Source organism: Globicephala melas, chromosome 1, assembly GCF_963455315.2.
Source record: "Globicephala melas chromosome 1, mGloMel1.2, whole genome shotgun sequence".
NCBI lineage: Eukaryota > Metazoa > Chordata > Mammalia > Artiodactyla > Delphinidae > Globicephala > Globicephala melas.
In genome coordinates, this window is record NC_083314.1 from 12,207,651 (window position 1) to 12,230,561 (window position 22,911).

The 22,911-nt window shown below is 34.0% G+C and overlaps 1 long non-coding RNA gene across 2 annotated transcripts in view; it reads right to left on the minus strand.

Annotated features, from left to right (window-relative positions):
- The window catches only part of LOC138842940 (uncharacterized), a 226,247-nt gene that overhangs the window by 12,753 nt on the left and 190,583 nt on the right, over positions 1–22,911 (minus strand). For both annotated transcript variants that reach the window (XR_011377945.1, XR_011377944.1), the window contains one exon: positions 11,677–11,730. This is a non-coding gene — a long non-coding RNA (uncharacterized lncRNA). The remainder of the gene's footprint in view (positions 1–11,676; positions 11,731–22,911) is intronic.

Here is a 22,911-nt window from a genome sequence, read left to right on the forward strand (position 1 = left end):
GATTTTTTTAATACAAGAAAGTGATAAAAATAAAAAATATGCAAGAATATTCAGTGAAAAATAAACCTCTCCTTGAAACTTGATGCCCTTGTATACAAGGCAACAATTGGGTTGGCCAATAAGTTCATTTGGGTTTTTTTTGTAACATCTTATGGAAAAACCTGTCTGAACTTTTTGACCAACCCAATACTTCCATATTATTTTTAGATTTATACATATACAAATATTTACATATATAAGTATTTGTAAACATGAAATTATAAAATACTTAAAAAGCTCTGCACTTTAGTTATCTTCTGTGAAAATATATATCTGGGAAACCATTTCAAGTCAGTACACAGACATTCACCTACATTCCTACAAACCATGCATTGATGTGTCCATTCTCCTACCTATAACTTTTTAAACTATATTCTATAAATCTTCAAAGATGAAATACATAGAGAAAATAATATCATGACATTAAATTCAATAATAAAGACATTTAAATGTCAGAGCATTTAGACTGCTTGTCTTAGAGAAAGTGCAAGAGACTAATTTTAAAATATTCATGTCTCAGAATTTGGCAAATCTGTGATCTGAGTGGTTAGGAAAGTTCATGAATTAGGATTATGAAGCAGAATTCTGTCACCAGTCTGGTAAATTAACCCATTGTTCTTGATGTTATTACACTTTGTCCAACCAACATTTTTAGATTTAGAACATTTCTCACCATTTCTCTTAATCATCAAGATTCTAGATAATAAACAACCTCTTTCTTGAGATGGAGGTAAAATTTTGGCAAAAAAAAAAAAAAAAATCAGCTAACGGCTGAAGACCTAAAACCCAACCTATTTCTCATCAATAATAACAGACACTCTTCACAGGGAAAAGCAGGGCACCTGAAGATTTCTTAACTTTACTTATTTTCTTTATTGTGTGTTAAGCTATTCCTGTTGTTGGCCAGTAGATTTAGGTATAAAATGTTGATGCTTAAAATCCATCTATGTGTACAATGTTGGTTCACATAATTCTTTAAAAAGTACACATTTGTTGTTATCATGTTGTGATGGACAACCTGTAAAATCGCTCACAATGACCCAGCCTCCTCTTATTCATGAACTTGTGTGATTGTCTCTTCTTGATTGTGGACTGGACCTGGTTACTTGCTTCTAATCAAGAGAATATGGCAAAAGTAATGAAATGTCATTTTAAATTAAATTTTAAAGGACTACTGCTTTCCTTTTGCTTCACCCACCTTCCACCCTTCCTCTTTCCCTTTCTCTTTATCCCTCTCTCCCTCACCTCACTCTGGAGGAAGCAAACTGCCATGTTGCAGGTAGTATTATACAATTATAGAAAAACAAGGACAGCAAAGAGCTGAATCTCATCAAAAAGCAAGGATTGACCTGAGTTCTGTCAACTGCCACTTCAGTGAAACTGGATCCTTCCTTGTTCGAGTCTGCAGCCTGGTGTGAGCCCCAAACCAGAGACACTCTGCTGTCACGTGACCCACAGAAACTATGAGATAATAAAGGCATTTTGTTTTAAGCCACTAACTTTTGAGGTAATCTGTGAGGTAATCACAGCAATAGACAACTAGTATACATGATAACAGGTGTTCTGACATTCTTTGGAAACAGTATATGAAAACCTGCAAAGTGACCATTTGATCGTGAGAAAAAAGTAAAATATAAAACAAATAAAATCATGTGTGACAAATCCAAATTAAAAATGCATGCTAATTTGAAAAAAAAAAGCAGACATACATTACAACACTTTTCAGTTAATTTAACTATTAGGGGGTAAAGTGAAGCAATTATTGAAGTCAACAGAGCTAGTAGGTCTTGCTGAAGCTTGTTTAATATCTTCTTAGTTTAATATCTATGAAAATCCAGAGAAATCCAAAACCAACAGCTAAAAATGCAGAAATAGTTGGATCAAAAATATGCCAGTTAGGATTCAATTTATAATACAGAAAAGTTCTTAAAAAAAAAAAAACAAAAAACTGGGAGTACTTCTCATTTACCAACTAAACTTAAAAATGTCCAAAAGATAGACTCCAATAACATCAGAATGTTTTGCTCTAAAAAAGTACAGTTTTTCATTAGTGACACTAAGTAATTTTTTTTTTGCTTATTAAAAACTCATTTACAATAGGTTCTTAGAAGGCAATGAAAAATAAACATAACTATTACACAATGTACAACATCCTTAAATTTTTTTTTGTAAGTTATACACAGAGAGAGATAAACCTGAGTATTTTCTTCTATGTGGAGCATTTGAAGCCATTTTTATTCATCTTGCATTATCCATCACACTAGCAACAGTTTGGAAGAAAGTTATAAATGACATTTGTTGAATATTTGTTGACTGAATTAATAAGCATACATACTCCCATTAAAGTTTATCTTTTCTTCTTTTTTAAGTGGGACTGGAAAGCTCATATTTCCTAAAAATATTTTTTTAAATACTGATTATACATATTAGTTCATCATTAATTGTTTTCCAGAATTGTTTTTGTCTTTTTATTGTGCTGATTTTTAAATGAGCCTACAGTAGGTAATATATGTAAAAGTTTTCACTTGATTTCCAAATCGGCACAATTTATCTATAATACATTTCGATTCTGGAAGGCAGCACCCTAACTTTTACATTTCCCTTACCTCACACTTCTTAACACAGATCATTTAGCAGTATGTTTTAACATAGTAAATGTTCCATAAAAGAGAATATATACACTGTTATCAGTAGACAATATAATCCAAAAAATTTCTTTTTGTGGTGTCATTCATAAATATTCTATCAAATAAACTTTTAGGTGACAATGAAATAAAAGTGGATGTGAGCAAACTAATACTTCTGGCTGGAAACAATCTAATATCTAATCTTTAATTATAATGAAATTGTTACTACATCTATTTTTATGTTTTTGCATCTTCCCTTGCTGGAACACCCTCTCCAAGGACCTAATGCATTGCTCTTCACACAATGAACAGTAAGTGTTTGTAAACCAGTCCACCCTAAGATGCTTCATCAAAAACCTAATTGCATTTTTGCCACCATACTGTCACCATTAAATTGAGTCCCAAGAAAAAAATGAGTGTAGCCTTAAGTGAAAGAAACGTTCTATAATTATCTGATAAACATGAACAAAACAGATTTCCAATTCTGTTTTTTCAGTCCTAAATTAGGTTTTGGTTCCTAATCTAATTTAGTATTCTATTTCAGTAGAAATTTTCAGGATAACATTTCAACTCTCTACTTTGCTGAGTCTATCAAGTCCCAATCTTATCTGTATAACAAAGACCAGACCTATTCGAGCACATCACAATTGGATAGGGCAGAATAATCTTTTCTTTTTGCTACTTGTCTACATGATAGCACCACTCAGTAGGGACCTAGTAATTCTAGTCATGCAGTGCATCCTCTTGTAATATGAAATTCAAATTCAAATTCAGGCAATGCTTTGATACAGCTAATCTGGCTGCGGTTGTAGAGACAGCTCCAGAATTAACCTACCAAGAATATTGTAACTTCACTTCTCTTCCAAATATTCAGTTATTCGTTTCTTCCATTTTATTGATAAAAACTATCCACTTGAGTGATACCTGAACTCAAATTTAATGTTTACACATGCACTGCCTTGAATAATATCTATTGACACCTCTTAAAGATATTTATTCAGTTTTCTAAAAACTCTGAATATTTGCAAATGTGACTGAATTTTATTCAACTATTTGAATTTCTAACTGTGGCATATTTAGGTTGTGTATTATGCATTTGCCAGTTTCCTTTTGGGGGATGTTCTCTGTTCTATTGTGTACAGTATTGGTAGGAAAATAGCTCTGGCTTACAGGATCCATTTTTCCTCTCTCCAGCATCCCCAGTACAGGTGAGCTGTATTGACCCATACTTGCTTGACCAAGCAGACTCTCTTTCTCCCAGGACTTCATAACTTGTGAAAGTAGCAAAAGGACCTGAATGAGATATGCAGGCCATTCATCACAGTAGAAGTGAAATGACCAGATTGTATCATTACAAACTTACCTGTACTATTTCCTGTTTCTTACACATTAGGAAAGTCCTGCCTAATCCTAAAACTAAAACTCCAAATCCTCATCTAGTTTTACTTCCTTGGTATATTGCTAATAATATCCACTTTCAGAGACACTAACTATTGAATTTAACCAAGAAACATAATTGATCTAGAATGTGGTTGTGAATCGTATATTTTAATGCAACAAATTTTCTATTTTTCTTCACTGTGAAGCAAATTTGAAATTGTGTGTCACATCTTGATAAGACAATGACACCTGCAAAAGGACACCTAAAATTTTGAGAATTTTACTGACATAATTTGAAATATATGATTAGGAGAAGAGTTAACATGATGGTAAATTAAGGGGAATAATTGTATATGAAAAAGGCCTAAAATGATATAAAATAGAATAAATTTTAAAAACTCACCTTGACATATATATTATAAAATAGGCTTGACATTATAATGTATACTAAAAATAAAGAGAGGTATGCTTGCAACTGGGATAATAGAAACAGGAAGATAGGGAGTTCAAAAATTATATAAGTGTATTAATATTTAAAAAACAAACTCAGCTTAATGAAGAACTTCCATTACCTTTTTTTTTCATTTTTTAAATTTGAGTATAGTTTATTTACCATGTTGTGATAGTTTCAAGTGTATAGCAAAGTGAATCAGTTATACATATACATATATCCACTCTTTCTTAGATTCTTTTCCCATATAGGCCATTACGGAGTACTGAGTAGAGTTCCCTGTGCTATACAGTAGGTTCTTATTAGTCATCTGTTTTATATATAGTAGTGTATATATGTCAATTCCAGTTTGCCAATTTACCACCCCCCCTTAGCCCCTGGTAACAATACAGTTGTTTTCTACATCTGTAACTCTATTTCTGTTTTGTAGATAAGTTTTAGATTCCACAAATAAGCAATATTTTTTTAGATTCCACAAATAAGCAATATCATATGATATTTTTCTTTCTCTGTCCGGCTTACTTCACTTAGTATGATCATCTCTCTAGTTCCATCCATGTTTCTGCAAATGGAATTATTTTGTTCTTTTTTATGGCTGAGTAATATTCCATTGTATATAGGTACCACTCCTTCTTTATCCATTCCTCTGTTAATGGACATTTAGGTTGCTTCCATGTCCTGGCTATTGTATATAGTGTTGCAATGAACACTGGCGTGCATGTATCTTTTCGAATTATGGTTTTCTCCAGATATAAGCCCAGGAGTGGGATTGCTGGATCATATGGTAGTTCTATTTTTAGTTTTTAAGGAACCTCCATACTATTTTCCACAGTGACTATACCAATTTACATTCCCACCAACAGTGGAGGAGGGTTCCCTTTTCTCCACACCCTCTCCAGCAATTACTGTTTGTAGATTTTTTGATGATAGACATTCTGACCTGTGTGAGGTGGTACCTCACTGTAGTTTTGATTTGCATTTCTCTAATAATTAGTGATGTTGAGCATCGTTTCATGTGCTTTTTGGCCATCTGTATGTCTTCTTTGGAGAAATGTCTTTTGACATCTTCTGTCCATTTTTTGATTGGGTTGTTCGTTTATTAATATACCTTTCTTCTTTTTACTCAGTTTTTGCTCCCTGACCTTAACAGAAATGTGTGTGTGTGTGTATAAATATGTAGAGGGAGTGTATATATCCACAATTCATATAAAATTAATTATTTAAATTAAGGTTTATGTTTTATTTACAATAAATGAATAGAACTATTTACAATATATTTGCATTTGCCCATGTTCGTGACATATGCTTTTTAAAAATCTTAACTTTGCAAAGTCTAGTTTCGCTTACATCTACTGTTGTTGTTCATGATTGTCTTCCTATTTCACTGTATAGAGAAAATACTTAAATATGCCCTATTAACAATTCAACATACAAATACTGTTACACACATTATGGATCAATTTTCTATGATACTGATATTTTAAAATTTGCTTAAACCTCAAATATTATTTCCTCATATGATGTTCTATGCAATTGCTCTAAACAATAAGGCTAATTTAAAAGATTAATTACCTAAGAATACAATTATGTCATATCATTTTTTTGAATTCATTGTGCCAAATGCAAAGGATGTTAGACTGAGTTGTGTTTTTTTTCTAACAAGCTTTTCTGGAATCAGGGAGAAATTTGTTAAGAAACAAGCTTCTAATAGAGTGATTTACAAATTATTTGTATATCACATCATTCCATATGATTAGTCAATGCTGCAGAAAATGTGGTTTCACTTCAAGTTATTATTCAACTTAAAGTAATTATTTAGATCTACATCTAGAATGTTTTAAATGTCACAACCCTTTTCTTGCTTAAAAAAATGAATGTAAAAACTAGAATTTCCCTAGCAGTGGGAAATATATGTATTGCAAAGTGGATTGAAATGGAGAACAGTGTTCAAACTGTTCCACTATACCAAAGCTGGCTTACTCGGCAGTAAACTTCTTCCACAAAAATCAATTGTGTGATAGAAGCTGGTTATGAATTAGAAAAAAGGAAAACATGTGTTTCTTCATACCAATAACTAATGGTTTATTTTTAAAACATTTCTAAGCAGTTTGAAGAATCATAGTGGTGTAAAAACACACAAACGAGACCATAGAATTTCTGTCTTTGAAATGCAACCGACTCTGTAGCACCCACCAAAAAATGATTTTCTGTTGTTCACTGTGTCAAATAAATAAAAAGAAAATGTCTTTTCCTACTGAAATAATTTTTTAGAGAATTAAGTATATCAAACACCTTATATTCATACTAAAAAAGCATCATTTTTCATTCTGTGCTCCTCAATATATAGGCATCTATTTAGGCTTATACAAATTTAGCTATATTTGAAAGTCTTTATCCTTGTGGCATATATGTAGTTAACTATTTTCAGTTATAATATGATTACTTATAAAAGCTCTTTATATTTTTGAATACAAACTCCTTATCAGAAATATAGTTTGCAAATATTTTCTTCCATTCTGTATGTTGTGTTTTCATTCTGTTGATGGTTTTCTTTGTGGTACAGAAGCTTTTTAATTTAATGTAGTTTCATTTGTATATTTTTGCTTTTTGTGTCATATCCAAAATATCATTGCCAAGATCAGTTTCAAGGAGCTTTTTCCCTATGTTTTCCTCTAGGTGTTTTATGGTTTCAGGTCTTACGTTTAAGTCTTTAATACATTTTGAGTTGATTTGTGTGCATAAAATAAAGATGTAAGGGTCCAATTTCATTCTTTTATTGTGGATCCAGTTTTCCCAACACCATCTATTGAAGAGATTATCCTTTCCCTATTGTGTATTCTTGGTGCCTTCATCAAAACCTTCTGCTATGAAGGTTAACCTTCTGCTATGAAGGTTAACCTTCTGCTATGAAGGTTATTTTTAAAAATTGGGCATGGCTGGGTTATATTAATCTTCTCCTAGTATCCCCCTCCTTATTTTATTTATATAGTTTTCCTACCTGAGGTAATAATAATAAATTCAACTATCTGGTACAGATCTTGTAATCAAACACAAAAAGACCCTATCAAAATTTTCACGTCTTTTTTTTTTTTTTGCTTTAGGAAAACTTTAAGTATAAGATTCAATTTTGGGGCTTCCCTGGTGGCGCAGTGGTTGAGAGTCCGCCTGCCAATGCAGGGGACACGGGTTTGTGTCCCGGTCCAGGAAGATCCCACATGCCGCAGAGCGGCTGGGCCCGTGAGCCAAGGCCGCTGAGCCTGCACGTCCGGAGCCTGTGCTCCACAACGGGAGAGGCCACAACAGTGAGAGGCCCGTGTACCGCAAAAAAAAAAAAAAAAAAAAAAAAAAAGATTCAACTTTGTTCCAGATTGGAGTTTAAATACAACTTCTGTAGATCTGTAGATCTTCTTTCTGGACTAGTATTTCTAAGAGATTATTGTGCCATGATGTGCTTTTTCTTTTTTCTAAGAAAAACCTCAAGGTGTATTTAGCTCATTTGGTTTTCATTTTTTTAGGGGAAAAGATCAAAAGAAATAGAATCTTTGTAAGTAGATGGGGAACTTAAGATGGAGAAAAATATATATAGCCGGAGAATTACATACAGTGGGCCTTGGGTTGCACACTCACAGATTCAACCAATAGCAGATCAAAACAATGAGATTTTAAATTAAAGAGCTTGCTCAGTATGTTAAAAAAAAAGATATAGCGGGCTTCCCTGGTGGCGCAGTGGTTGAGAGTACGCCTGCCGATGCAGGGGACGTGGGTTCGTGCCCCGGTCTGGGAGGATCCCGCATGCCGCAGGGCGGCTGGGCCCGCGGGCCGTGGCCGCTGGGTCTGCGCGTCCGGAGCCTGTGCTCTGCAGTGGGAGAGGCCGCAGCAGTGAGAGGCCCGCGTACCGCAAAAAAAAAAAAAAAAAAAAAAAAAAAAGATATAGCAATAACTTCAGTGGGTGCATTAGAAAGAGTAAAAGATGCTGTTGTTCATGTACATTATTTTTTTTTCTGACTGTAAGCATAGAAATACTAAGTATGAATGAAGCAGGATGTGTTTCCCTGGCTTTAATGTCAATTTCACTTTGCTTAATATGTGAGAAGAATTGAGGCTGGAACCTTAGGGGGAAGATGAAGTAGAATTGAGGTGTTCAAAAGCATAGGAAGTGAAGATCAGAAAGTATTTTAGTGCAGGCTCATATTTAATAAAATGCGAAAGAAAAAATGCATTAGAAAGGAACTGTAATAAAAGGGAAGATATTCTTCCAAGCTTATCCTCAATGATATCTACTTTTTAAGGATTCAAGTTAATGTAATTCAACCTGAAAAGAAATCTTTGCAGTATCTCAGGTGCCATTTTAAAGCATTACGGAGAAAAATATATTTTCTAAGGGATCTGATACACTCTACCTCTGAAAGCTCTTCTGCGCTGCCACTTGAGACTTTATTAGGTAACCCTGGGTCAGTCCAACCCCTAGGCCCTGGAAGGCTATCTTGACTCAAGGCTGACTTCAGTCAGAAGGAATTAAGAAGCCTTAGGTTGCTACCTCAGGTGAAATACTAAGTCATCCTTGCAGACGTTCAGGATGTCTTTGTTTCCTGATTCTGGTAATTGTTCTTAGGCTTTGTTTTGTTGTTAGCCATTTAATTGTGTGAGAGAAAACCTCATTTAAGTTATTACTCTTAAAATTTGCTCAGGCAGGGCTTCCCTGGCGGCGCAGTGGTTGAGCGTCCGCCTGCCGATGAAGGGGACACGGGTTCGTGCCCCGGTCCGGGAGGATCCCACATGCCGCAGAGCGGCTGGGCCCGTGAGCCATGGCTGCTGAGCCTGCGCATCTGGAGCCTGTGCTCCGCAACGGGAGAGGCCACGGTAGTGAGAGGCCCGCATACCGCAAAAAAAAAAAAAAAAAAAAAATTTGCTCAGGCACCCATTCTAACTTGAATTGTGTTCCTGACTATCTCTTGGAAAACTCTGAACTCTGAACTAATGACATGTGACTTAAGCCCTCCCACCTAGTGGACAAATGCCCGTGATGTTAAGTCTGAACCTATCTGTCTGGCTGTCCCTGCACTGTCTATTGTGTTATATCAAATAACATCCTACCTGTCTCCACTGACACCCTTGTATTTAACTCTTCTAGAACCGTGCTGATGCTATCTATGCAGAGTAAAACCTTTCTTCCCTCATCACGTACTCTTGAAACCATGATTTACTCTCAGGCAAGAGGATATCTGTGCCTGCTTCAATTTTCTATTTGCCATGTCTGCTCCTTTCTTGGTCTGAAATTTATAATTATGACCTAACTCCCAAGGGCACTCTTCAGAGTTACTAACCCAAGGGAACTAATTATGTTTCAAGTATGTATGTTAAAGAGGTGGAAATATTATGATGGTGCCAAGAATGTGAATGATGAAAGAAATTTAAAAAGTAAAATATCAAGTGTTACAAGAGAGAGAAAATTCTTATGTGTGTTCAAAGGAAGAAGAAGCTACATGTAATTAGGGGACGACAGGATGACAAAAGTTCTGAGGTAGAAATTTTATAACCAGGTCATATAAAACTATTCCAATAATGTTGATTTTTGAGTTTTATTTGGTAACACTAAAGTATGTGAAGCCAGAGTTCCTGATCCTAAATCTGCTCTCCTGTGTGATCTTTGCCAAGTAACTTAATACCACTTAGCATAATTTACTTTATCTACAAAATGGGTACTTACCCTAGAGTGTTGATAAATCAAATTAGTTACTATATTCATAAAAATTTAAAACTACCTAGGTATTAGTAATTATTGTCATCATCTCATTATTATCACCATCATTTTATTAAACAAAGTGGTAAAATAAGACTCTTAGAGACAAGAGGGGTTTTGTTTGTTTATAAAACAAGAGTTAAGGTGTGTTTGGAAAGAGACACAGAAGATAAAATAAATGGTAGAATATAGTGTGTTAAAAATAATTTTCAGTAGAAATGATAAAGTTGATACCAAATTACTTGAGCCTGGTTAATATATTAGTTTTTCTTACCTATTTGTTAGGAATGAAGAGGCACATACATGTTTGAGGAGAATGGAGACAGTTCAGTGTCCTGCTGAATTTTGCTGTGGTTAGCTTGGAAATTTCTTCAGAGGAATCGTACTTTAAATATTAAGTTTTGTGGATGGAGTCAAATGTTCTCAAGACATTAAGCTTTTACTCTAAGTGAAATTGTGATAAACATATTAATAAATTTATCCAAGGGTTTTCCTATGAATGAACAAAGAGGTAAGAAGCAAACAATTTTTAAAAATTAAAAATGTACAGAATCTTGAACATGATGGAGAAAAAAAGGAATTTATATAAAAAATATCATTTATATATTTGATCAAGGATCAAAAATAATAAGAATTGTCATTTATGAAGTTTACATCAACTTAAGCCATTCTGGCTTTCAACAATTGTCAGCTTCCTTTTGATGTCTCAGATAATTATAGGTAAGTGAAATTTTAGACCTTCTTAGTGATATATTATAATAAAAGTGTTAAGTATCCAATTTTGCCACAAAAAGTCATACAGCCTGTTTCCCATCTCCTGCAAAGATTTTTGTCTCTCTTCTTTTCTCTTCTTTTGTTGCTTCAAAATTTTACTTGAAGGCTTTATTGTGAGACAAATGCAACATATTCTGACAGCAGAATTAACTACCTTTCTAGTCAGATCAGTGATAAATCCTCCAGAGGCTGCAAGGAAGATCAAACCTAATGTACAGTCTGAAGATTCTACCCTCCACTCACCCAAATGCAGAGGTGTGAAAATAATCTTTATCAATTGCAAAACATGAACACTGCTATTCAATCCAATGACAAAGCATTTTTAACGTGCCTTATGAGAAGTAAAAGTCTCTTTAGTCAAGATTTAGGTAGCAGTATTTATTGCCTTATCAAACTCTAGAACAAGGGCTTCAGAATATGTAGTTCATAGTTAATTTGCAAACACAAAAATATGCACACATATCACTGTGAATACTGTGGTATTTTAACGTAATTTCCAGAAATTGCAACATTGTCTCATGTGGAAAAGGGCAGACAGGAAGAAACTAGACATAGAATGATAAGGAGAATATTACAATTATTTAGGTTAGAGTTAATAAGAGCTCCAAATTTGGGAGTGTTGGGGAGAGTACCGGTACAGAGCTCACTTGTAGGTGAGGGCTTACCTGGTGAGGGAAGTCTTCGTGTCCAAGAGTATCCTGCTATGTGGAGCTGGGCAACTAGAAATAGAAGGAAAAACAAATGAATAAGCAAAGACAGTTTGGAAAGTTAATGAGCTCAGCAAGCATCTGGAAAATGAGTCTATTTAGCCCACGAGGAATTCAGTGGTGTCACTTTTTTGTATCATAACACACCCCACAATAATATTTTTATCAAAATGTATCGCCAGTTTTTCTCACAGTATGGCAATAGTCCTAAATTATTTGACCCATATTGTTTGTTGATTTTGATCCAATTTCATTATTATTTCATTTATTTCTGGCAGCTATGCATCACACAGGAGTGGTGAAAAGAAATGCTTTCTTCCTCGATCTGGGCATACCTTTCCCTCAAGTGATTCCATTCTCTACACTGTAGACTGATCCACTGTGGTCCTTGGGTAAACTCTTTAACTTCATTACAAGGGTAGAGCAATACTTCTTTTTTTTAAACATCTTTATTGGAGTATAATTGCTTTACAATGTTGTGTTAGTTTCTGCTGTATAACAAAGTGAATCAGCTCTACATATACATATATCCCCATATCTCCTCCCTCTTGTGTCTCCCTCCCACCCTCCCTATCCCACCCCTCTAGGTGGTCGCAAAGCACCGAGCTGATCTCCCTGTGCTATGTGGCTGCTTCCCACTAGCTATCTATTTTACATTTGGTAGTGTATATATGTCCATGTCACTCTCTCACTTCGTCCCAGCTTACCCTTCCCCCTCCCTGTGTCCTCAAGTCCATTCTCCATAAAGTCGTCTTCTTTATTCCTGTTCTTCAGAACCTTTTTTTTTTAAGATCCCATATATATGTGTTAGCATACAGTATTTTTTTTCTCTTTCTGACTTACTTCACTCGGTATGACAGACTCTAGGTACATCCACCTCACTACAAATAACTCAATTTTGTTTCTTTTAATGGCTGAGTAATATTCCATTGCATATATGTGCCACATCTTCTTTATCCATTCATCTGTCGATGGACACTTAGGTTGCTTCCATGTCCTGGCTATTGTAAATAGAGCTGCAATGCACATTGTGGTACATGACTCTTTTTGAATTATGGTTTTCTCTGGGTATATGCCCAGTAGTGGGATTGCTGGGTCGTATGGTAGTTCTATTTTTAGTTTTTTAAGGAACTTCCACACTGTTCTCCATAGTGGCTGTATAAATTTACATTCCCACCAACAGTGCAAGAGGGTTCCCTTTTCTCCACATATGGTCTTTTAATAATATGTCTGAGGTTGGGTATTTTAAAGTAGGTGCACTTTGAATTTGAGGTTGAGTTGAATGCTGTAGAGCAATACTTTTGATAGATTTAACTCAACCTCAAATTCAAAGTGCACCTACTTTAAAATACCCAACCTCAGACATATTATTAAAAGACCATATTCTATAAGAAAGGGTTATTTTTCTAGATATAACTAGAACCTTCAGACAAAAAAGAAAACCAAGCAAAGCTAAGTATTTATTGAACAGTTACAATTTTTCCAGGTATTGGGCTAGATATATTAATATAATATTTAATCATCACAACAGGAATTAATATCCATCTTAAAGATGTGGAAGTAAAGTGTTAGATAAGATATACTGTCCAAGCTTACATTTTCTAAAAGTCACACTTATTTTTTGAAAAAAGTTTAGTTAATTGTGAGAAAATAAGTAAACTGGCTGAACAATGTTTATTTTAGAAAGAAAAATATTCAGGTTAGTAACATCATACATAAGTATTGAGAATCAACAAGAGTATTCTTCTTATTGGCAACAAGTTGGCTCAGAATCTAGTATAAATAGAATTCCCAGATAAGTGACCTTTTCTAATTTAATAAGAAAACATATATTATTTTTCTATTCTAATAGAATGGATACAAGGTCTCACACACACACACACACAAACAGATGAGATAAATATCAGATAGTAGATTTTATTATACATGAATGAATCCACTTTTTAGAGAATGTCTACTAAATTTTAAACTACACTGCAACATGTCTTTAAAATATTCTTTTGCTGACAGATGCATTTACTTTTATTATCAGTGAATGCCATTTGGGGAATTTTGAAAATAGTGAATGAAGTTAAGGGAAAGTGAAATTTTAAGGACAGGGATTTGAGTTTGCTGTTTTCTTTGAAAATTTTAGTTTATTAAATCTGACACATGGGGATGAAAAAGCAGTGAGAGAGACCATGGAGTGGAATATATCTGTAATGTTCATATTTTCTTTTGGAGATTCAAGCTTTTTTGTATTAAAAGTCTGTAAAGTCCCTTTTGAGGAAATTTTAAAAAGCACAATACCAAACTCCTTTCTTAAAAACTACTTAGAAGATTGTCAGTGGTTATTTTACTGTTTTGGATGGTTTGCTTCATAAAATCTAGAGCTATTGAGTACTGAAACGTTGCAAAATTAGCTTTTTAACAACATTATTGAGATTTAATTGACATAACATAAAATTCACCCATTGTAAATATATAATTCACCAAAATCCAGTATTAGAGTATTCTCATTACTCCTAAATGGTTCCCTCTATTCTGCTGTATTTGAATCAGGACCTGTGCCCATCAATGCTCCTCTCATCTCAGTGAGATGGAAACTCCACTTGAGGCCTTATGCTATCAGAGAGGCATTCCTTTTTTATTAGTAGTAGTAATATTATAATAGTTTAAAGAGGCTTCTGCAATAAATCATGTTATACTGTTACTCAAGTAGCAACAGACAGGGTTATAAAATCTGAACCAGAAACTAACAGAAGTGGAATATAATTGTCCTTCAGTATCCCCAGGGGTACTTGTCCCAAGCCCCACTCCACCCCCCAGATACCAAAATCCAGGCATGCTCAAGTTCTTACATAAAATGGCATAATATTTGCATATAATCTACACACATTCTCCCATATGCTTAACTTTAAATGATCTCTAGATTACTTATAATTCCTAATACAATGTAAATGACGTCAATGCTATGTAAATAGTTGTAAACATAATGTAAATGCTATGTAAATAACTATTTCCTGCTCACAGCAAATTTAAGTTTTATTTTTTGGAACTCTCTGGAATTTTTTTTAATATTTCCAATCCTCTGTTGGTTGAATTAGCAGATGCAGAACCAATGAATATGGAGAGTCAACTGTAATATGAAATAGAAAATAGAAAAATTTTAAACTTGTTGCCACTCTTTATATCAATTGATAGTTTAAATATAAAATTTTTACCTTCTCCTATTTAAAAATGAGTCCCCTGAAGTCACAGATAATTCCTTAAAAGAAAATAACTTCTTCTGTGTCCTTTAGAAAACTTATAATTTCAAAATGTACATAATATCTCTCTTCTTTCTATTGCTAAATTTTTTAGACATAAGCACTTCATTCATTTTGCATGGATAAAGTTGGGCTACTTATTTAGCACCTATAACCAGTATTTACTCTGTATATTTACAAGTTCTTATTTTTATTTTCTCAGTTGGCCCTTAATCCTCACATCTCAATGATAAATGGAACATAATTTTTCACTTGGTTCAAAGTCTCTCTTGTCTTTTGTGAGTAAAATAGTCAACATTTCTGACCATTTATCACTGGGCCCCCTAAAACAATAAGGAGTTACCGTGTTTCCTTTAAATGCATAGGCTTACTACAAATTGCTTTTGGAGTCAAGAGACAGAGGGAAAAAGATCTTCTTTCCTATAACGTAAGACTTCCACCAAGAAGCCAAAGTACATAAAATTTCCAGTGATTTCTTCAAAGCTTATTGTAACTCTTATGACATAATTGTCTGTATGAAGGTCAGATATGCTGTACCGTTCTTGTACAGCATGTTCTGTGTCTACATATTTCATTTGATGTAGACAATGCACAGTGAAATCTCATATTGCATGTATTTAAAATTGTATCTCCCTTGCTCATTATAGAAATAACTCTACTATTGATATGGAAAGAAATTCCCTTGCAGTACTACAGATTTCCAGAAAGTTACCAGGGTGAAAATTAGTCAAATTTTGTATTTGATACAATTCCACATTTGCAAAGTTTCCAACTCCTGCTCTTCTCTCTTTAATTCTCAAAATCCAGAAGCATTCAAAAGATTTCCTTGCCAAGGTGCTGCTTCTCAACTTTGTGCGTTCAGTTTCCCACTGCAAAGAAATGTGTCTTATGCTTTCTGTTCCTGCATCAATGTTTTTATATCCTCAGCTTTTGAATTTCCCTGGTCATATTAACCTCATGGTTATCACATACACATGGTACTTAAAAAAAATTCTACAGCAGATTGGACTTCCTCAAGGGGTAAAATGACAGTCCCTCAGCTCTGAGGTATGGAATGGAGGATGGGGATGGTTAATAAACTGCATGCCACACCCCTCATGATCATTACAGACAACGTATAGATATATACAAACCAAAGTTCCATCCACTTAGCTGATTAACTTTGTTATACAGCAGAAACTAACACAACATTGTAAAGCAATTATACTACAATAAAGATGTAAAAAAAATTTTTTTAATTAAAAAAATAAAAATAAGAAATGTGAACTTTGTGATTAAACATTCACAGAGATTTTTCTACTAACGGGGGTGAAGCACTTTCCTTCATTACGTGCTTTCCTTTAAAAAGCTCAGCTAGTTTATCTGCAATTTTAAGTTTAGAAAACATCCTTCTCTGAATAAACAAGCTATGATATCTCCTTTATTATTATATCCAAATATCCTTGGTATATAGTCACGTTTTGCTGAAAGTATACTAGGTAAAAGTTGGTTGAGAATTAACAAATTTCATTTAAAATATGAATCTAAATTTTAAAATCCGTTCTGCCATAGCCACAGTATTTCAACTCCCAGTGTATACATGACTGTTTGTATTTCTTATACAAAGAAGAATGCTTCCCTAAACCTAATGGAGCCCCTCTATTGAGTTAGTTTGTACACTAGGTGAACATCTTTCTTTGTCTTCAGGCTGTATCATTTACAGAGGAAAAATTGCTTAAAGCCTAAGTTGTTGTTTAAACTAAAGATAAGACAAACTTAAGTACATTGAAAAGGGAAAAGATTTGTTAAATTATATGTTACTAAACCAAAGCAAGGGAAACAGAATAAAATACCTATAATAAATTATTAGAAATTATACCTTTGTGCTTTTATATTAATTTAATGAACATTGTAAAAAGAAAGCTATTTTTGAAGTCTCTTCAAGTTTTGTAGATAATATTTCATTAGCCTATTTCTTGTAAAAATGTCTCTAAGAATTTTGAGATTATATATATCATAGGAGAGTTGCATAATATCATTACTTTAGTTCCATGATTATGTGTAGAATTTTTTTCTTTATTTTTTCCAGTTTCTCATTATACATGGTATAAATAAATCTATAACGTATAAAGCTCTTTTCAAGATTTCTCTGAGCAAAAATAACATATTGTTCACACAAAATTTTACACATAAATCCAATATATAAAAACTTAAATTGTATTTTTGCCGTTCACTTATTTCGTAACATTTACTTCTTTATAACATTATCAGAGAGAATGGTGAAGATCTTCTGTATGATAAATGTAACATTTAAAACTCTACCAAATACTTAAAATCTGAAACTATTAATTTATGGTGTTTAAACACTCATGGATACTTAAAATATAACTACGCTTTTCAAATGTTCAAATAATACAAATTAAGTGAATCAATTAAATACATCTCCACATTTAGTACATCACAATGTTTTAAAAATTATATACAAAAATAAAAAGCAAAACTTAAAAAAAAAAAAAGCAAAACTTAAAACTTATCTTTGACAATTCTCATGTATAATCTAAGTTATATACTGCATTTAGCTCTTTCTCATCAAGGCCAAAGAAATACATTGAAAATATCTAGACCACCTAGTAGTCAATTTGCACTGTAGATTGATCCATTGACATGTGGGAAAGAAATATTATGGTTTCTCTTTAATATTTCATTAATAATTTTTATTTGTTTTAAATTGTTTTATGATGTACATGATACCTAAATATTATCTTAAAATAGAGAAATATACAAATGATTTGTAAATAAGACTTTTCTATCTAAAATACTGTGATTCTCAAAAATATATCAATATGAATATATAAAAACTGAGCCACAAAGCATAGTTTTCTCTTGGCAGTTATATTATAAAAAAGAGTGAAATCATATGGGTATTTGGGCAAAGATGACACATAGTGTCCTTTGCAATTCTGAGATTCCATGATTCTTTACCCACAAATATTCTTATTTAAAGAGTATCATTGAATCTCTTTTAACCTGCAAACTTTAAGGCTACTGACAAACCAAATTAACTTTCTTTCCATAAAAACAAAATCCAGGGCTATACATAGTGTTTAAATATATATTTTCTTTATATTCCATACTTTCCTAGACGTTATTTTAAATGGGGTTACATTTTATGATTCTCACAAATATCTTATGAAACAAAAATACTGTCTATGATTTAGAGACCTGGAAATAGCCTTGAAAGAGACTGCTGTAGCAGAAACTAGTTGAGGCACCCCCATTATGTTAACCCTTAATCAGCTCTTATTCTTTTCAGCCATTCAACCAGTCTCCTATAGATGTTTTTTTTTTCCTTCTCTTTTTTGCTTAATTGAACTCTGATACTGATTGCCCTCTAGCTAAAATTGTACTATGCACCTGATGTTTACTTCTCCAAGACAGCACTCCCTAACACTCCTTTCCTTTGTGAGCATTATTCATTACAGAAAGAAGATCACGGAATTATAACCTTGAAGACCACCAGAACCTATTTGGGAACCACCTGACGCCAGCCCTAATGATCGCAATCAATGTCTCCAGGAGGAAACAAGAATGCAAGACTACTTCAGCCCCAATCCTAAGAGACCTAATTTCCACCCTGAAACTATAAGACCCCTTATTTCCAAGGAAGGGGGGCACAGTCTTGAAGGCATTAGCCTGCTGTGGCCCCCTTTGCCTGGCAAAGTTATAAAGCTACTCTTTTCTACTCTTCCAAAGCTCTGTCTCCAGGTTTCTATTTGGCACCGGTGAACAGAGGCTGGGTTTTCGGCAACAAGATTGAAGAGTTTTCCAAGGTTACCTTGATAGCAAGTACGGGTATCAGGATTTAAAACCATTTAGTGTTAGATAGCCTTAACCAGAGGGCAGACAGCAGAAGCAAGAAGAACTACAATCCAGCAGCCTGTGGAACAAAAACCACACTCACAGAGAGACAGACTAAATGAAAAGGCAGAGGGCTATGTACCAGTTGAAGGAACAAGATAAAACCCCAGAAAAACAACTAAATGAAGTGGAGATAGCATCCAGAAAAAGAATTCAGAATAATGATAGTGAAGATGATCCAGGATCTTGGAAAAAGAATAGAGGCAAAGATCGAGAAGATGAAAGAAATGTTTAACAAAGACCTAGAAGAATTAAAGAACAAAGAAACAGAGATGAACAATACAATAACTGAAATGAAAATTACACTAGAAGGAATCAATAGCAGAATAACTGAGGCAGAAGAACGGATACGTGACCTGGAATAAAGAATGGTGGAATTCACTGCTGCAGAACACAATAAAGAAAAAAGAATGAAAAGAAATGAAGACAGCCTAAGAGACCTCTGGGACAACATTAAACACAACAACATTTGCATTATAAGGGTCCCAGAAGGAGAAGAGAGAGAGAAAGGGCCCAAGAAAACATTTGAAGAGATTATAGTTGAAAACTTCCCTAACATGCGGAAGGGAATAGCCACCCAAGTCCAGGAAGCACACAGAGTCCCATATAGGATAAAGCCAAGGAGAAATACACTGAGACACATAGTAATCGAATTGGCAAAAATTAAACACAAAGAAAAATTATTGAAAGCAGCAAGGGAAAAATGGCAAATAACATACAAGGGAACTCCCATAAGGTTAACAGCTGATTTCTCAGCAGAAACTCTACAAGCTAGAAGGGAGTGGCATGATATACTTAAAGTGATGAAAGGGAAGAACCTACAACCAAGATTACTCTACCAGGCAAGGATCTCATTCAGATTTGATGGAGAAATCAAAAGCTTTACAGACAAGCAAAAGCTAAGAGAATTCAGCACCACCAAACCAGCTCTAAAACAAATGCTAAATGAACTTCCCTAAGTGGTAAAGACAAGAGAAGAAAAAGACCTACAAAAACAAACCCAAAACAATTAAGAAAATGGTCATAGGAACATACATATCAATAATTACCTTAAACGTGAATGGCTTAAAGGCTCCAACCAAAAGACACAGGCTTGCTAAATGGATGCAAAAACAAGACCCATATAAATGCTGTCTACAAGAAACCCACTTCAGACCTAGGGACACATACAAAAAGTGAAAGTGAGGTGATGGAAAAAGATATTCCATGCAAATGGAAATCGAAAGAAAGCTGGAGTAGCAATACTCATATCAGATAAAATAGAATTTGAAATAAAGGATGCTACAAGAGACAAGGAAGGACACTACATAATGATCAAGAGATCAATCCAAGAAGAAGATATAACAATTAAAAGTATATATGCACCCAACACAGGAGCACCTCAATACATAAGGCAACTGCTTACAGCTATAAAAGAGGAAATCGACAGTAACACAATAATAGTGGGGGACTTTAACACCTCACTTACACCAATGGACAGATCATCCAAAATGAAAATAAATAAGGAAACAGAAGCTTTAAATGACACAATAGACCAGATAGATTTAATTGATATTTATAGGACATTCCATCCAAAAACAGCAGATTACACTTTCTTTCAAGTGCGCATGGAACATTCTCCAGGATAGATCACATCTTGGGTCACAAATCAAGCCTCATTAAATTTAAGAAGATTGATATCATATCAGGCATCTTTTCTGACCACAAGGCTATGAGATTAGAAATGAGTTACAGGGAAAAAAACGTAAAACACACAAACACATGGAGGCTAAACAATATGTTACTAAATAACCAAGAGACCACTGAAGAAGTCAAAGAGAAAATCAAAAAATACCTACAGACAAATGACAATGACAAATGACAATGAAAACATGATGATCCAAAACCTATGGGATGCAGCAAAAGCAGTTCTAAGAGGGAAGTTTATAGCTATACAAGCCTACCTCAAGAAACAAGAAAAATCTCAAATAAACAATCTAATCTTACATCTAAAGGAACTACAGAAAGAAGAACAAACAAAACACACAGTTAGCTGAAGGAAAGAAATCATCAAGATCAGAGCAGAAATAAATGAAATAGAAACAAAGAAAACAATAGCAAAGATCAATAAAAGTAAAAGCTGGTCCTTTGAGAAGATAAAAATAAATGATAAACCATTAGACAGACTCAACAAGAAAACGAGGGAGAGGACTCAAATCAATAAAATTAGAAATGAAAAAGTAGAAGTTACAACAGACACCGAAAAAATACAAAGCATCCTAAGAGACTACTACAAGGAACTCTATGCCAATAAAATGGACAACCTGGAAGAAATGGACAAATTTTTAGTAAAGTATAACCTTCTAAGACTGAACCAGGAAGAAATAGAAAATATGAACAGACCAATCACAAGTAATGAAATTGAAACTGTGATTAAAAATCTTCCATCAACAGAAGTCCAGGACCAGATGGCTTCACAGGTGAATTCTATCAAACATTTAGAGAAGAGCTAACACCCATCCTTCTCAAACTCTTCCAAAAAATTGCAGAGGAAGGAACACTCCCAAACGAATTCTATGAGGCCACCATCACCCTGATACCAAAACCAAAGATACCACAAAAAAAGAAAATTACAGACCAATATCATTGATGAATATAGATGCAAAAATCCTCAACAAAATACTAGCAAACAGAATCCAACAGCACATTAAAAGGATCATACACCATGACCAAGTGGGATTTATTCCACTAATGCAAGGATTCTTCAATATACACAAATCAGTCAATATGATACACTATATTAACAAATTGAAGAATAAAAACCATATGATCATCTCAATAGATGCAGAAAAAGCTTTTGACAAATTTCTACACCTATTTATGATAAAAACTCTCCAGAAAGTGGGCATAGAGGGAACCCACCTCAACATAATAAAGGCCATATATGACAAACCCACAGGAAACATCATTCTTGACGGTGAAAAACTGCAAGCATTTCCCCTAAGATCAGGAACAAGACAAGGATGTCCACTCTCACCACTGTCATTCAACACAGTTTTGGAAGTCCTAGCCGTGGCAATCAGAGAGGAAAAAGAAATTAAAGGAAAACAAATTGGAAAAGAAGAAGTAAAATTGTCACTGTTTGCAGATGACATGATACTATACATAGAGAATATTAAAGGTGCCACCAGAAAACTACTAGAGCTAATCAATGACCTTGTAATGTTGCAGGATACAAAATTAATGCACAGAAGTCTCTTGTATTCCTATACACCAATGATGAAAAATCTGAAAGAGAAATTAAGGAAACACTCCCATTTACCATTGCAACAAAAAGAATAAAATACCTGGGAATAAACCTACCTAGGGAAACAAAAGACCTGTATGCAGAAAACTATAAGACACTGATGAAAGTAATTAAAGATGATACCAACAGATGGAGAGATATACCATGTTCTTGGACTGGAAGAATCAATATTGTGAAAATGACTATCCTACCGAAAGCAATCTATGGATGCAATGCAATCCCTATCCAATTACCAATGGCATTTTTTACAGAACTAGAACAAAAAATCTTAAAATTTGTATGGAGACACAAAAGACCCCAAATAGCCAAAGCAGTCTTGAGGGAAAAAAATGGAGCAGGAGGAATCAGACTCCCTGACTGCAGAGTACACTACAAAGCTATAGTAATCAAGACAATGTGGTACTGGCACAAAAACAGAAACATAGGTCAACGGAACAAGATAGAAAGCCCAGAGATAAACCCACACACCTATGGTCAACTAATCTATGACAACGGAGGCAAGTATATACAATGGAGAAAAGACAGTCTCTTCAATAAGTGGTGCTGGGAAAACTGGACAGCTACATGTAAAAGAATGAAATTAGAACACTCCCTAACACCATACACAAAAATAAACTCAAAATGGATTCGAGACCTAAATGTAAGGCCAGACACTATAAAACTCTTAGAGGAAAACATAGGAAGAACACTCTTTGATATAAATCACAGCAAGATCTTTTTTGATTCACCTCCTAGAGTAATGGAAATAAAAACACAAATAAA